Below are 17,791 nucleotides of genomic sequence, written 5' to 3' on the forward strand. Positions count from 1 at the left end.
TTTTATTCACTCTTGGTAGGTGATCAAATTGAAATCTATGGCTTCAAATATCAACTGTTTGTTGACCACTCCAAAATATTTATCTCTGCTAAGCTTTTCCATGAAATACACCTGTGCATGTGTTATATCCACCGATTATTTAACAGGTATCTCACACTTAGTATGGGCTTCCCTGGTGGCTCAGAGGCTAAAGCGTCTGCCTGAAACGCGGGAGACCTGGGATCGATCCCTGCATCAAGAAGATCCCCTGGAGAAGGAAATGGCAACCCACTCCAGTACTCTTGCCTGGAGAATCCCATGGAGAGAGGAGGCTGGTAGGCTACAGTCCATGGGGTTGCAAAGAGTCAGACAGGACTGACCGACTTCACTTTCACTTTCACTTTTCACACTTAGTATATGCCAAACTGGACTCCTTGTGCCCTACAACTCACATCTTCTTCTGGACCCTTCACCATTTCAACTGATACAACCCTGTAAGTCAGCTGAAAAAAACCATGGACCTATTCTTTTTTTTTTTTTTAATATAGCCAGACCCTATCCATGTTCTTGTCACATTACAATCACTACTATATCTGATTTCAACTGGCAAACATTCTTGACAAGTTTGTTGAATATCTCTTTATTTAGTCATCCTGCCTCAAATTTTGAACCTGTATCATCTACTATCATATTAATAACTAGAGTAATTTTGTTAAAATACAAAGTAGCATCATATCATGTCTACGTTCAATATTATTCATTAATTTCTTACCTCAGTTAGAGTAAAATCCAAGCCCTTAAAGGATTAATGGATTGCTATTTGTTATGCCATTTGTTATCCCTTTCATGTCGTCTACTACTTTTATCACTCTCCCCTCTGCCAAATCACACTGGCCCCTGAGTTTCCTAGAACATACACGGCAGCACCTTCTTACCCCCAGAACCACTGTTGTGGTTGTTTCTCGTTCTGACAGGACACCTCCTTCAGACAGCCATATAGCTCACACTCCCTTCTTCTTAGAATGCATTTTTTTCCAAAGCACCATCAGTTACCTAAGATTTCCTTTGGCATTCCTTACCTCTATTCCTTACACACTCTTCACTTAGTTATGCTGTAAACTTATTACCAATCTCCTCCAACTGGGATGAAATGATAGTAGCACATGAACTTTTGTCTGTTTTGCTTTCTGTTAGATACCCTGGCCTAGTATGTATTACCTGATAAAAGAATAGATGATCATTTAGTCAAAATGTTTCTCTTATGTTTGCTAATGAACTGCTGTATGATTTACTTAGGATAAAGGTACTCAATTCTTTTAGTCTTTGGATCACTTTGAACTCTTAAAACATATATACCAATGAACTATTTATTATGAATTACATATGTTTCAATGTTCAGTAGCATGTAATACCAATGACACTACTTGAAAATATGAAAGTGAAAGTCTTAGTCATTCAGTCATGTCCAACTCTATGTGACCCCATGGTTCCTCTGTCCATGGGATTCTCCAGGCAAGAATACCAGAATGGGTTGCCATTCCCTTCAACAGGGGATGCATATTCTCAACCCAGAGACTGAACCCAGGTCTCTTGCATTACAGGCAGATTCTTTACCTTCTGAGCTACAAGGGAAGTCCATTCGTTCATAACTTATTTTAAAAATGTACAAAGTAAACATTGAAACAACTGCTATAGAATTTTATAAAACATACTATGACGCTTTCCAGTGGTTAAATTTCACTCACTGATTGGCTTTATGTAAATGTGTGGCTCTGATTTTCAAGAAAAGTAAAGTGAATGCAAGAGTCAAGATCAATATAATGGGAAATTTTAAATGGGAAATTTTAAATGTTAGCTTGTCACATTTTTAAAAGACTTTAACATATGTATAATTCTAGTCTTTAATTTCTAAAATATCAATAAAATTCACTTCAAAAATTCAACAAAAAACTGAAATACTGTGCATTTTTTTTCTGAGTATGTGAGTTGATGGAATAGGTAAAAATATAGAGTCAGTCCTCTAACAGATTTGAACAAAAGTTATAGAAACACATAATCTAAAGATTTGCCATCTGAAACATTTCAAATTAAACAACCTTTAAAAAAATGCTTTACTATCCTGAGGAATGAAATTAAAATCCTCTCAGATAACATTAGACCTTTAATTTGGTTATAAGTCAAAACAAATTGTGACCTGAGTGGCAGAGAAAGCAAGCACAAGTCACAACAACCACAGCTGCCAAATTCCTCTAGTTTAACAAATTTTCCACTCCTCCTTTTTCTTACATCCCTTATTATTGTATCATTATGGGTTTTATCAATGTGGTGGATTATTCGTCCTTCTGCTGATGATACTGCATGACTAATAGCATGAATGTACCTTTACTTGAGAAGGTAAGATGACTATATCTGTAATTTTTTGTGTAACAGCTTGTATAAGTTATTAGGTTAAAATAATCAAGAAAATCTGTCAATTTTTGCAAAGATGGAAAATAACCCATATAATTATATGCAAAATGATGACACATTCACAGAGACTGAATGAAATATGATCAGAGTGCAAGGGAATGTAATGTACTTACTTAATGCCATGTGCATATTCTTAACATTTTCAAGTTATTTTTAAGTCAGTTCTCATAGTTCTATGTTTTATACTCTTAAATACTAAAATTATGTTAATTATTTTCCTTTACTTTTGAAAGTGACAGTTCACAGGTGTCTTCTCTTATACTTTGGCTTTCCAAGTTGGAAATACTCTGAAGAAAACAGAATGACTTGGTGTAAAGTAATGGAAACTAGCAATAAGGAATCACCAGAGAACCTACTACCTGAAGCCAGAGACATTGTAATAATCTTCCCTTGCTTTAGTGATGGGCAATAAAGTTTACTCTAGAGCCAAATGAAAACATTTTTACTGCTTTCTTTGAAATGTATGGCAGGGTTCTTTCAATGAATTTTTCTTTAAAGTTGTGAGAATAGCTGGCCGCAGCAGTGGAATCCTGACTAGAGAGGCATGAATCCTGGCAGCATTTACCCAGGCATATATGAATTCATATGAGTGGTCATTGTATCCAAATTTAATTCAATATAATAAGAAACCTGATAGAGTCAAATTTTTAATATTCAAATGAAAACATATCCAATTAAACTCAAGTATGTATTGTGCCTTTTAAATGTTGTTTAAAAATACTACAGCATATACTTTAAAGTTTAGAGATTTGCCTATAATTACTATCAAAATAATTTGTTTACCAAGTCACACATTTTGTAATAAACTAAAACCATTTGAGAAATTATAATTTAAAAAATTTAAAAAGTGTATTAAAGGACTAAGTTAATTATTCCTGATGCTGGGAAAGATTGAAGGCAGGAGGAGAAGGGGATGACAGAGGATGAGATGGTTGGATGGCATCACTGACTCAATGGACTGAGTTTGAGTAAACTCCAGGAGTGATGATGGACAGGGAGGCCCGGCATGCTGTAGTCCACGGGGTCGCAGAGTCAGACATGACTGAGCGACTGAACTGAACTGAACTGAATTATCCTCTCAGATATTTTTCTGAGAGTTGCTCAGTTGTGTCCAACTCTTTGTGACCTCATGGACTATACAGTCCATGGAATTCTCCAGGCCAGAATACTGAAGTGGGTAGCCCTTCCCTTCTCCAGGGTATCTTCTGAACCCAGAGATCAAACCCAGGTCTCCCACATTGAAGGCAGATTCTTTACCAGCTGAACCACCAGAGAAGCCCACTCTCAGATACTAGATACTATTTTTAAAGAAGCAAATCAATGCCTTTAGTAGGTTAAACATGTGTTTACTTACATAACTAACATAGTTACTAACATTGCTACTTGTTATGTTTTATTTAAAGTGGAAATAAGATTTTATATGTATTTGTAAACTCATTTTAACATTTATGCACATGGAAAAACTCCAAATTCTCCTTTTTCCTTAGAATGTTTGCTAAAGAAGAAAGATGATGGGAATAATAGAAAGGCAAATTAATTAATGGAAGAAAAAAGTGATAAGAATGAGTTATTTTCATTGTTGATTTTTTAAGTTTTGGGTTAAATGCACAATTAAAAAATAAAGATATGAGGGGAAAATCACCAAACCTTCATATCTTATACCATAAGTTATCACAAAACAAAAATCTGATTGATGTTCAACTCTTACTATAATTATCAAGCCTTATGGATAAAATTATGTATGTAAGTGATGTATCATACACCACTGAAATTTTAAAGCTAAAAATAGTGTACCTCCTAAATGTGGTTAACTTATAACTGGCAACTGACTGTTCACATCCTGATTTCAAATATATGCATGCTCAACTTACAACAATTTCTGTCAAAATTTAAAATTAGAAGTAGTAAATAACACATCATGAATTTATAAAAAGGTAGCATGGTTGGAAGGCTAAATTGTTACCATTTAAAAGATGGAAAACGGCTTATATTTATTGCAAACACGTTCACATTTTTTAATTGGGAAAGATGTCACTTTTAAGTTAATGCTGTAAAGGACTCTATGTCAAGGACACTGATTTTGCACATTTATAGAAATGACAGAATACATTGATTGCTTCTCTATTTCTCTCCCTCACTCTTTCCATCCCTCTCTTTGTATTTCTCTACCTCTTTTTTTTAATCTCTATTTTAGAAACTATACGAGATAAATAGAATATAAAATTAAAATGTTATCTTTGAATTATTTTTTTTTAATTGGTAATCAAATTTCTTAGAAAAGTTGTAACTGAACTGAACTAAGTACCAACCCATAGTCATTGGAGATGGAAATTATTCAGTTTGATCTTTGAATAACAGAAAACTCTTGAAAAAAATTTTAGAAAACAATCATTCTTCCTGTCAATGGACAAGTTGTACCAGAAATATTAAAGTGGTAAGGAAGATTTTATTCAAAATAGAAAAAGGCTAGAACTCAGGATCAACCCTGCTGAAACAACAGCTGGTAAGAATTGCTGTATCATCTGGTACCTCTAATTGAAAAATTTTGAGGATCATTCTATAGTGAGGCTGGAGTGAGAGGAAAAATCATAGGCTATTGATATTTTCTAATTGGCTTTACACAATAGAAAACAACGTTCTCTATCTTTGTGATAGGCGGTATTTTTATGACTTGAAGTAAGGTATGTTGCTAATGTTAGGTCTCTAGCCTTCTACAGAGAGTAGGAATTTGGGGCAATTTACGATTTGTGTTAATTGTCTCAGAAAAGGGCTATCAGAGACTTAGAGTAAGGAAGAAGCTTACCTAAAATGTAGACAAGCTCAGGGTACCGTTAAGGTCTTCTTGGTCATTTCAAATTCTTTTAAACAAACTTTTTCAACAAACATCTTTTCATTTAATTAAAATTAGTTAAGTATATTTTTTATAAAGACAGCTATCAACAAAATTTTTTACATATACATATATATGTGTATATATATACATGTATATTGATCTGTGAAAAAATAATGTGGGCATTTCAGCATCTAGTTTACAATCTATAGATGTGAACTTTCATGTTTAACTTTTTGTGAGATGCCTATAAGCCCTGAACCAATTAAAAGGCACTTGAAGTGAAAGTGAAGTTGCTCAGTCATGTCTGACTCTTTGGGACATGTGGGCTGTAGACTGCCAGGCTTCTCCATCCATGGGATTTTCCAGGCAAGAATACTGGAGTGGTTTGCCATTTCCTTCTTCAGGGGATATTCCCAACCCAAGAATCGAACTCAGATCTCCCACACTGCAGGCAGACTCTGTACCATCTGAGCTACCAGGGAAGCTAGTGAGAATCCTATAAGCCCTGAACCAATGAAAGGGCACTTAGTCTAACTTACTATACCACCAAATAAATAAAAATAAAACAAAAAAATAAGTTTAAACACTTTTCAAACCCAAATTCACTTATGCATTATTGACTTTTTTTTTAATACCATGTTCCAGCCACAATGACTTTCAGTTCAGATCAGTCGCTCAATTGTGTCTGACTCTTTGCCAACCTCATGGACTGCAGCACACCAGGCCTCACTGTCCATCACCAACTCCCGGAGTTTACTCAAACTCATGTCCATTGAGTCGGTGATGCCATCCAACTGTTTCATCCTCTGTCTGTCCTCCTCTTCTCTTCCTGCCTTCAATCTTTCCCATGATCAGGGTGTTTTCCAATGACTCAGTTCTTCACATGAGGTGGCCAAAGTATTGGAGTTTCAGCTTCAACATCAGTCCTTCCAATAAATATTCAAGACGAATTTCTTTCAGGATGGACTGCTTGGATTTCCTTGCTGTCCAAGGGACTCTCAAGAGTCTTCTTCAGCACCACAGTTCAAAAGGATCAATTCTTCAGCACTCAGCTTTCTATATAGTCCAACTTTCCCATCCATACATGACTACTGGAACAGCCATAGCTCTGACTAGACAGATCTTTGTTGGTAAAGTAATGTCTCTGCTTTTGAATAAGCTGTCTAAGTTTCCAATAGCTTTTCTTTCAAGGAGCAAGAGTCTTTTAATTTCACTGCTGCAGTCACCATCTGCAGTGATTTTGGAGCCCAAAAAGATAAAGTCTCTCACTGTTCCCACTGTTTCTCCATCTATTTGCCGTGAAGTGATGGGACCAGATGTCATGATCTTCGTTTTCTGAATGTTGAGCTTTAAGCCAACTTTTTCACTCTCCTCTTTCACTTTCATTAAGAGGTTCTTTAGTTCTTCACTTTCTGCCATAAGGGTGGTGTCATCTGCATATCTGAGGTTATTGATATTTCTCCCAGCAATCTTGATTCCAGTTTGTGCTTCATTTAGTCCAGCGTTTCACATGATGTACTCTGCATATAAGTTAAATAAGCAGGATGACAATATACCTTTACATACTCCTTTCCTGATTTGGAACCAGTCTGTTGTTCCATGTCCAGTTCTAACTGTTGCTTCTTGACCTGCATACAGATTTCTCAGAAGGCAGGTGGTCTGGTATTACCATCACTTTCAGAATTTTGTAAGTTTGTTATGATCCACACAGTCAAAGACTTTGGGGGAGTCAATAAAGCAAAATTAGATTTTTTTCTGTAACTCTTGTTTTTTTGATGATCCAGCAGATGTTGGCAATTTGATCCCTGGTTCCTCTGCTTTTTCAAAATCCAGCTTGAATATCTGGAAGTTCATGGTTCATGTACTGTTGAAGCCTGGCTTGGAGAATTTTGAGCATTACTTTGCCAGCATTTTAAATGAGTGGAGCTGTGTGGTAGTTTGAACTTTCTTTGGCATTTCCTTTCTTTGGGATTGCGATGAAAATTGCCTTTTCCAGTCCTGTGTTCACTGCTAAGTTTTCCAAATTTTCAGGCATATGAGAGCTGCACTTTCACAGCATCATCTTTTAGGATTTGAAAGAGCTCAACTGGAATTCCATCACCTCCACTAGCTTTGTTTGTAGTGATGCTTCCTAAGGCCCACTTGACTTCATATACCAGGATGTCTGGCTCCAGGTGAGTGATCACACCATACAGATTACCTGGGTCGTGAAGATCTTTCCTGTATAGCTCTTCTGTGTATTTTTGCCACCTCTTCTGAATATCTTCTTCTTCCATTAGGTCCATGCCATGTCTGTCCTTTATTGTGCCCATCTTTGCATAAATGTTCCCTTGGTATCTCTAATGTTCTTGAAGAGATCTCTAGTTTTTCCCATTCTACTGTTTTCCTGTATTTCTTTGCATTGATCAATGAGGATGGCTTCCTTGTCTCTCCTTGCCATTCATTGGAACTCTGCATTCAAATGGGTATATCTTTTGTTTTCTCCCTTTGCCTTTTCCTTCTCTTTTTCTCATAGCTGTTTGTAAGGCCTCCTCAGACAACAATCTTGCCTTTTTGCAAGTTCCTCCAGTACACTAAACTACCTCCTGCCTCCAGACCACCACACAGGTCTATCCCTAGAATTTGCTCAGACCAATAAAATATTTTTTATTGGACCCTTTGCTAGAGTCAATTCCTAGGCATGTTGATAAGAAATCTGGGTCCCCATGGAGAAGAAATGGGTCTGAGGCTCTCAAGGAGGAGGTAGGGGTCTGGAATTTTCAAGGAGGAGAAAAAGACAAATGCCTTCCCTGCCCCTTCTACATTCCTTAGTCTTGGCCTCATAATTTTTTTTTTTTCTTTAAATCGGGAACAATGATTATACAGCAAACAACTCAGATTAAACTCTGTACTAGGGATTTTATAACAACAATGTATCCTACTTGAGAACAGTTTCTCCCTTCTGAAAACCTTCTGACTAGTCTTGATATCTTAGTATGTATATTATGGGAATGGGTCTGGTAAAATCTTTCTATTGTTAGATTCTAATCCTGTTATCTTAAAATGTAAATTGTGGGAGTGGGTCTGGTAAAAATTTTACAACCTTGAGACACTCTTTTGATTTATCATAATAACTAATTAAAAAAGTATATAATTCCCTTTCTTTGACTAGCAAGGGGGCACTCTCTCTCCCCCTTCTGATGTTTGTGTTAGAAGCTTTCTCTGTCCCTTTTTAAAACTCTGCTACACAAAAGCTCTTGAGTGATCAAGTCTGGTCCCTTGTCCTGAAGCTAAATCTTCTTCTTCAGAGATCATGAATCCTACACCATTCACCATAAGTTATCACCTTTCCCATATAAGGACTTCTCTGTTGGCTCAGATGGTAAAAAAAAAAAAAAAAAAAAAAAAAAAAATCCGCTTGAAATGCAGGAGAGTAAAGTGAAAGCATTAGTTGCTCAGTGGTGTCTGACTCTTTGTGACCCTATAGACTGTAGTCCGACAGGCTCCTCTGTTCATCAAATTCTCCAGATAGAGCTGAGCAACTAACACTTTCACTTTAATTTTCACTTCATGAATGGTCTTAAGTTTTATCCATCTCTATGTTGAAAAATTCTACGTACTTCTCTTATGAGTCTCTGTCCTATCTATATTATTTCATGTTGGATTGATCTTAATGTGTAGAATTTGTTTATTCATTTAAACCAAACTTTAAAACTTTAGCCCAAACTTTATTCATTTAACTTCAAACTTCTAGCTATTTACTAATTCTTACACTATTTTTTACTTTCTAAAGCAATATGTAGGGAATAAAAATATATAATTATTGTTATCACAGCCATTGTAGCTAGTATTAGTATAAAACTTATTCACTGTATTACACATTTTACTTGTATTATTTCTCATATTTATAGCAATTTGGGTGAATAGAATAATTGTCATTTTGAATCTGAGGATACTGAAGGTAACAAATTATGCTACTACTTGCCAAAGGTAACATACTTTGGAAGTACAGAGTCAAGTTTCTACCACAAGCTGTTTACTCCAGAGCTTGCATATTTATACGATCTTAGTTCATCAGAGATTTTTTTTTTTTCCTTTTGAGATCTTAAAATGGAAGCACTAAGAAATTTTCAGAGGTTACTTTATTCAATACACATTTGTTTCATGCATATGGAGTAGCAGGCTCAATACAACAATAAACAAAACCATGTACTCAGTAGTTAGGAAATTCATTCTAGCAGGAAAGATAATGCAGAAATAGATCTTTATGAAACACTATAAATACAAAGAGGGAAATATCACAGAATGGTTTGGAAGTGTAAACTGAAGCTATCCAATCTAATCAGAATGGAAGGTAACACATAAGCTCTGTCTGGAAAGATGGGCAAAATTTAGGCTTGTGAAGGAATGGGCAAAGAATATGCCAAGTAAAATACACAAAGGCAAGATAAAAATGTCTATAAAGTAAAAAAGAAATTGAAATACTGATATGCAAATATGATTACCTTTCAATATTCTTATTCTAGGAACGATTTACCATCATGTCATGAAATATATAATTAATAGATGAGATGGATGTAATTTGAACTTTTAAGATAAATTTACTTAGGTTGAGGAGCATTACAGAGGGGTGAGTATGTATAAAGCATGTACACAATAGTATTGACTAGTTCGAAACATGGATTTATTTAATTGACAGAATGATTTAAAGAAAGAGATGCTTTAGAAATATTATTTATACATACATTGTACTAAAAACTTTGGGTTAAGGAAATTGATTAATATTACCACAAAATTACTAATTTATTGGTCCTGAAAACTGATGTAAATTTGGAAAAAGCAAATGGAATTAAGCAAAGATTTATTAATCCACATTTTAATAGATACTGAAAATTCCAACATGTGGACTTAGAAATTTAAATAGAGTGTGTGCATACTAAGTCGATTCAGTTTGGTCTGACTCTGTGACCCTATGGACTATAGCCCGGCAGGGTCCACTGTCCATGGGATTCTCCAGGAAAGAATACTGAAGTGGGCCGCCGCTGCTGTGCCCTCCTTCAGGAAATCTTCTGAACCTAGGGATCGAACCCCAGTCTCTTATGTCTTCTGTATTGGCAGGCAGGTTCTTTACCACTACCTGGGAAGTGAACTGAAATCTTAAGTTAATCAATATATAATAGAAATATGGAAATAAAATTATTTCTAATAAATTAAGGTTATAATATCTTTTCATATAATTGCTGACAATTCCTGAAGAAACATATTATCAGTTCAGTTCAGTCGCTCAGTCGTGTCTGACTCTTTGCGACCCCATGAATCACAGCACGCCAGGCCTCCCTGTCCATCACCAACTCCCGGACTTCACTCAGATTCACGTCCATCGAGTCAGTGTTGCCATCCAGCCATCTCATCCGCTGTCGTCCCCTTCTCCTCCTGCTCCCAATCCCTCCCAGCATTAAAGAATTTTCCAATGAGTCAACTCTTCACATTAGGTGACCAAAGTATTGGAATTTCACCTTTAGCATCATCATTCCTTCCAAAGAAATCCCAGGACTGATCTCCTTCAGAATGGACTAGTTGGATCTCCTTGCAGGCCAAGGGACTCTCAAGAGACTTCTCCAACACCACAGTTCAAAAGCATCAATTCTTCAGTGCTCAGCCTTCTTCACAGTTCAACTCTCACGTCCATATATGACTACCGGGAAAACCATAGCCTTGACTAGACGAACCTTAGCCAGCAAAGTAATGTCTCTGCTTTTGAATATGCTATCCAGGTTGGTCATAATTTTTCTTCCAAGGAGTAAGCATCTTTTAATTTCATGGCTGCATTCACCATTTGCAGTGATTTTGGAGCCCCCAAAATAAAGTCTGACATTGTTTCCACTGTTTCCCCATCTATTTGCCAGGAAGTGATGGGACTGGATGTCATGATCTTCGTTTTCTGAATGTTGAGCTTTAAGCCAACTTTTTCACTCTCCTCTTTCACTTTTATCAAGACGCTTTTTAGCTCCTCTTCACTTTCTGCCATAAGGGTGGTGTCATCTGCATATCTGAGGTGATTGATATTTCTCCCAGCAATCTTGATTCCAGCTTGTGTTTCTTCCAGTCCAGCGTTTCTCATGATGTACTCTGCATAGAAGTTAAATAAGCAGGGTGACAATATATAGCCTTGAAGTACTCCTGTTCCTATTTGGAACCAGTCTGTTGTTCCATGTCCAGTTCTAACTGTTGCTTCCTGACCCGCATACAGATTTCTCAAGAGGCAGGTCAGGTGGCCTAGTATTCCCATCTCTCTCAGAATTTTCCACAGTTTATTGTGATCCACACAGTCAAAGGCTTTGGCATTGTCAATAAAGCAGAAATAGATGTTTTTTCTGGAACTCTCTTGCTTTTTCCATGATCCAGCAGATGTTGGCAATTTGATCTCTGGTTCCTCTGCTTTTTGAGCATTACTTTACTAGCATGTGAGATTAGTGCAATTGTGCAGTAGTTTGAGCATTCTTTGGCATTGCTTTTCTTTGGGATTGGAATGAAAACTGACTTTTTCTAGTCCTGAGGACACTGCTGAGTTTTCCAAATTTGCTGGCATATTGAGTGCAGCACTTTCACAGCATCATCTTTCAGGATTTGAAACAACTCAACTGGAATTCCATCATCTCCACTAGCTTTGTTCGTAGTGATGCTTTCTAAGGCCCGCTTGACTTCACATTCCAGGATGTCTGGCTCTAGATGAGTGATCACACCATCGTGATTATCCATGTCGCGAAAATCTTTTTTGTACAGTTCTTCAGTGTATTCTTGCCACCTGTTCTTAATATCTTCTGCTTCTGTTAGGTCCATACCATTTCTGTCCTTTATCAAGCCCATCTTGCATGAAATGTTCCCTTGGTATCTCTAATTTTGTTGAAGAGATCTCTAGTCTTTCCCATTGTGTTGTTTTCCTCTATTTCTTTGCATTGATCACTGAAGAAGGCTTTCTTATCTCTTCTTGCTATTTTTTGGAACTCTGCATTCAGATGCTTATATCTTTCCTTTTCTCCTTTGTTTTCCACTTCTCTTCTTTTCACAGCTATTTGTAAGGCCTCCCCAGACAGCCGTTTTGCTTTTTTGCATTTCTTTTCCATGGAGATGGTCGTGATCCCTGCCTTCTGTACAATGTCACGAATCTCATTCCATATTTCATCAGGCACTCTATCTATCAGCTGTAGGCCCTTAAATCTATTTCTCACTTCCACTGTATAAATCATAAGGGATTTGATTTAGGTCATACCTGAATGGTCTAGCTGTTTTCCCTACTTTCTTCAATTTAAGTCAGAATTTATACAATGATTATATTGTAGGAAAGAAGTTTTTTGAATCTTGCATAAAGTTAAATTGGACTAAAAATGTATATGTTACTGTAAAACAGGCTAGTGAAAGAAAATGTTTTGGTATTCCATAGAAATTAACTACCAAAGGACTTTTTCCTTAGTTAGTTACTTTGGAACCAAAGTAAAAGTAGTATAGAGCTTGCATCAACTAGGTTATTAAAATTCAAGGAAAAGGAAATATGAAAGAATGAAGAATTTTCTATACAAAACAGAAGGAACCTGCACTTCAGTCAAGATTAAATTGAGCATTTGCAAGGACTGAAATTGTGGAGAATTCATAATGAACCATCTATACTCAAGAGAAATAATAGATGACTTTTTTTGAAAATACTGGCATATTTTTATCGGGAAGTATAAATATTTATTATTCAACATATTTGGCCTTGAAAATATATGATACAGTCTGCACATCAAAGATAAAATGTTGTAGGCAGGCCAGAAAGAAGTCACTTGCAATAATCCAGGCCTCAGAAGTATTACAGTTTTCCAGTATAAAAACTTTACCAGTTGCCTAATGGCTCAGAGGAAATGAGAAATGGGTGGGAGGGATGTCTGGAGATCACAAGACTCAAAGTTCTTAAACTTAAGTTCTAAATCCACATATTTATATAGTGTAGTTTGCATTTATTTCCCCATTAATTATCTAAGACAGAGCTTACAGCATAAATTCATTGATATATTCAACACTGTTTTTGTAAAGTAGCAATTGCTGTCTACCAAATGTTGAAGATAAATGACAGAATGACTCATGAAATGTAGGTGAAAGTGAAAGTCACTCAGTCATGTCCGACTCTTTGTGACCCCATGGATTATAAAGTCCATGGAATTCTCCAGGCCAGAATACTGGAGTGGGTAACCTTTCACTTCTCCAGGGAATCTTCCCAGCCCATGGATTGAACCCAGGTCTTCTGCATTGCAGGTGAATTCTTTATCAGCTGAGCCACATGGGAAGCCCATGAAATGTAGATAGGGAACAGAGGAAAAAAGAATATTTTCCCAGGAATTTAAAAAGGAAACTAAATTTTGCTGAGTACTCACTGGATGATTCATGGGCAAGCTATTATTTTTACTGGTTTCAAGTTTTTAATAAAGGAAAAAATACAGGTATATTTTGAAATGGGAGGAAATTGCCATTTGCCATATTTCTGTTGGTCTCATCCAAATTCACAGTGAAGTCTCTCAGTTGTGCCCGACTGTTTGCGACCCTATGGACAGTAGCCTGCACCAAGCTCCTCAGTCCATGGGATTTTCAAGGCAAGAGTATTGGAGTGGGTTGCCATTTCCTTCTCCAGGGAATCTTCCCAACCCAGGGATCGAAGCCAGGTCTCTCACATTGTAGACAGAGGCTTTACCGTCTGAGCCACCAGGGAAGTCCGTTAAATATTATATTGAATAATAAATAGGAAAATCAGTAAATGCTTCTTTTTCATAAAACTTTACTGTACTAGTTTATGGAAATTATACTTGTAAAACTGTATTGAATTCACCATTCTTTTTTCTGCTCCTCTTCCAATATATAGTGCTAATAACTTTCCCAAGTCTTTAAAATTATTGCTTAGTTTGAAATAATTTTAATTTCTATTTGCCACTCTGAAATTGTAATGAATGATCTATGAACTGTCATTTATTCTGAGAAGGAAATAGTTCATTTGGTTCACAGTTTTAATGCTTAGCTGGATTCAGTCTCATACTGGAATATATTTCAGTGTAACTATTAAAAGTGACAATACATCTCCTCTATAAATCTCATTATTTCAATAGATATCACATTAAATTGAAACAGTGAAATCTAAAAGACTAAAACTGAGACAAATTTAAAAAGAAATTAAAAACTTTGAAGATTTGCAAACTTTTGCTCATTTACCTTCCAATCATGAATTAAAATTTTCTGCCTTAATTTTCTACCTGCTACTTAACTTTGGCATTTCATTATTAGTAACATTAAATTGCTATCTAGCAGCATCAATATACTTTTACAATTGCCTTAATGAGTACAAATGAAAAAAGGCTATTTACTATACTTGCTTTTATATTGAAATTATAAATCCTAGACTTATTGGTTCAAAATATATTGAAAGTAGGGACAAGTAATAAAGAAAAAAATCAAAGATAGATATTATCTTAAGGAATGAATTTTCCTTCTAAACAAAATTACTTTCATATTTTTGGAGGTAAATTATGTTTTTGTTTTAAAAGGTTATCATTTAATGAGAAACTAATTAATAGTTTCATTCTACCAATGGAATCTTTTCTGTGGGTAGCCATTAGTATTCATTATATTAGTTGCTCAAGCATGAGCAACTTCTATTAAAAACTATTACAGATATTATATAACACATGAATTGCTTACTAGAAAGTATGTTTTTTTTTTCAATAATCTAATGGTAAATATAAATCAGTTAATTCACTCCATGTATTGATGATAAATTCCTAGTCCCAGGAAAAAGTTATCTGAACTATAGAAACTTTAATAATTTTTGTTAAGATTTGAGTACTTGAATCTCAGTAATGTCAAAGAATGACTGCAATATGACTTCACGTTTCTTTACCATAACACTGATATAACAAGAATTATTTAATGTATCTTATTTCTGTAACATCACTGCTAAAATTGGCATTACAGATTCTCCAAACACAAGGCTCCTCTTTCTAATGAAAGCCACTGCCCTAATGCAGGGCTTGGTCTGGTGTTGTGTGTTGTTTTGACCTCCCTCATTCCTATTCTCTGTAAGTGTGGGCCTGGACCTAGAGTCTCTCCTCTATTATATTTGTCCAAGATGACTGTTTTCAGATTTGGTTGAGAAGCAACAGGAACTCTCACTCAATGCTGGTGGGAATGAAAAATGGTACAGTGACTTTGGAAAACTGCTTGGATATTTTTTACAAACCTAGGCATACACTTACCATATAATCCAGGATTAATTAGTTCAGTTTAATTCAGTCATTCAGTCGTGTCCAACTTTTTGTGACCCCCATGGATGGCAGCACACCAGGAGTTCCTGTACATTACCAACTCTTGGAGTTTACACAAACTCATGTCCATTGAGTCGGTGAAGCCATCCAACTATCTCATCCTCTGTCGTCCCCTTCTCTCCTGTCTTCAATTTTTCCTAGCATCAGAGTCTTTTCCAGTGAGTCAGTTCTTCGCATTGGGTAGCTAAAGTATTGGCGTTTCAGCTTCAGCATCAGTCCTTCCAATGAAAATTCAGGACTGATTTGCTTTAAGATGGACTGGTTGGATCTCCTCGCATTCCAAGGGACTCTCAAGAGTCCTCTCCAACAATACAGTTCAAAAGCATCAGTTCTTCAGTGCTCAGCTTTCTTTACAGTCCAACTCTCACATCCACACATGACTACTGGAAAAGCCATACCTTTGCTTAGACAGAACGTGGTTGGCAAAGTTATCTCTGCTTTTTAATGTGCTGTCTAGGTTGGTAATAATTTTTCTTCCAAAGAGCAAGCATCTTTTAATTTCATGGCTGCAGTCACCACCTGCTGTGATTTTGGAGTCCAAAAGATGAACTCTGTTAGTGTTTTCAATGAAGTCTGTCATTGTTTCCCCATCTACTTGCCATGAAGTGACAGGACCAGATGCCATGATTTTAGTTTTCTGAATGTTAAGTTTTAAGCCAACTTTTCACTCTCCTCTTTTGCTTTCATCAAGAGGTTCTTTAGTTCTTCTTTGCTTTAGGCCATAAGGGTGGTGGCATCTGTGTATCTGAGGTTATTGATATTTTCCCCAGCATTCTTGATTTCAGTTTGTGGTTCATCTAGTCCAGCATTTTCCATGATGTACTCTGTATATAAGTTAAATAAGCAGGGAGACAATATACAGCTTTGGCGTACTCCTTTCCTGATTAGGAACCAGTATGCTATTCCCTGTCCAGTTCTAACTGTTGCTTCTTGGCCTGCATACACATTTCTTAAGAGGCAAGTCAGGTGGTCTGGTATTCCCATCTCTTTCAGAATTTTCCACAGTTTGTGGTGATCCACACAGTCAAAGGCTTTGGCATATTCAATAAAGCAGATGTTTTTTTCTGGAACTTTCTTGCTTTTTTGATGATTGAATGGATATTAGCAAGTAGATCTTTGGTTCCTCTGCCTTTTCGAAATCCAGCTTGAACATGTGAAACTTCATGGTTAACATTCTGTTGAAGACTGGCCTGGAGGTTTTGATCGCTACTTTACTAGAATGTGAGATGAGTGCAATTGTGTGGTAGTTTGAGCATTCTTTGGCATTGCCATTCTTTGGGATTGGAATAAAAACCGGCCATTACCAGTCCTGTGGCCACTGCTGTTTTCCAAATTTGCTGGCATATTGAGAGCTGCACTTTCACAGCATCGTCTTTTAGGATTTGAAAGAGCTCTACTGGAATTCCACCACCTCCACTAGCTTTGTTCGCAGTGATGCTTCCTAAGGCCCACTTGACTTCACATACCAGGATGCCTGGCTCTAGGTGAGTGATCACACCATCGTGATTATCTGGGTCGTGAAGATCTTTTCTGTACAGTTCTTCTGTGTATTCTTGTCACCTCTTCTTAATATCTTCTGCTTCTGTTAGGTCCATGCCATGTCTGTCCTTCATTGTGCCCAACTTTGCATAAATGTTCCCTTGGTATCTTTAATGTTCTTGAAGAGATCTCAATTCTACTGTTTTCCTGTATTTCTTTCCATTGATCACTGAGGGAGGCTTTCTTATCTCTCCTTGCTATTCTTAGGAAATCTGCATTCAAATGGGTACATCTCTCCTTTTCTCCTTGGCCTTTTGCTTCTCTTCTTTTCTCAGCTATTTGTAAGGCCTCCTCAGACAACCATTTTGCCTTTTTGCATGTCTTTTCTTTGGGGATGGTCTTGATCCCTGCCTATTGTATAATGTCACAAAATCTGTCCATCGTTTTTCAGGCACTATGTCTATCAGATCTATTTGATAGATCCCTTAAATCTATTTCTCACTTCCACGCTATCATCGAAAGGGATTTGATTTAGGTCATACCTGAATGGTCTAGTGGTTTCCCCTAGTTTCTTCAATGTAAGCCTGAGTTTGGCATAAGGTATGGCAACCCACTCCAGTAGTCTTGCCTGGAAAATCCCATGGACAAAGGAGCCTGCTAGGCTAGAGTCCATGGGGTCACAAAGAGTCAGACATGACTGAGAGACCTC

This window comes from Budorcas taxicolor, chromosome 17 (genome assembly GCF_023091745.1).
Source record: "Budorcas taxicolor isolate Tak-1 chromosome 17, Takin1.1, whole genome shotgun sequence".
NCBI lineage: Eukaryota > Metazoa > Chordata > Mammalia > Artiodactyla > Bovidae > Budorcas > Budorcas taxicolor.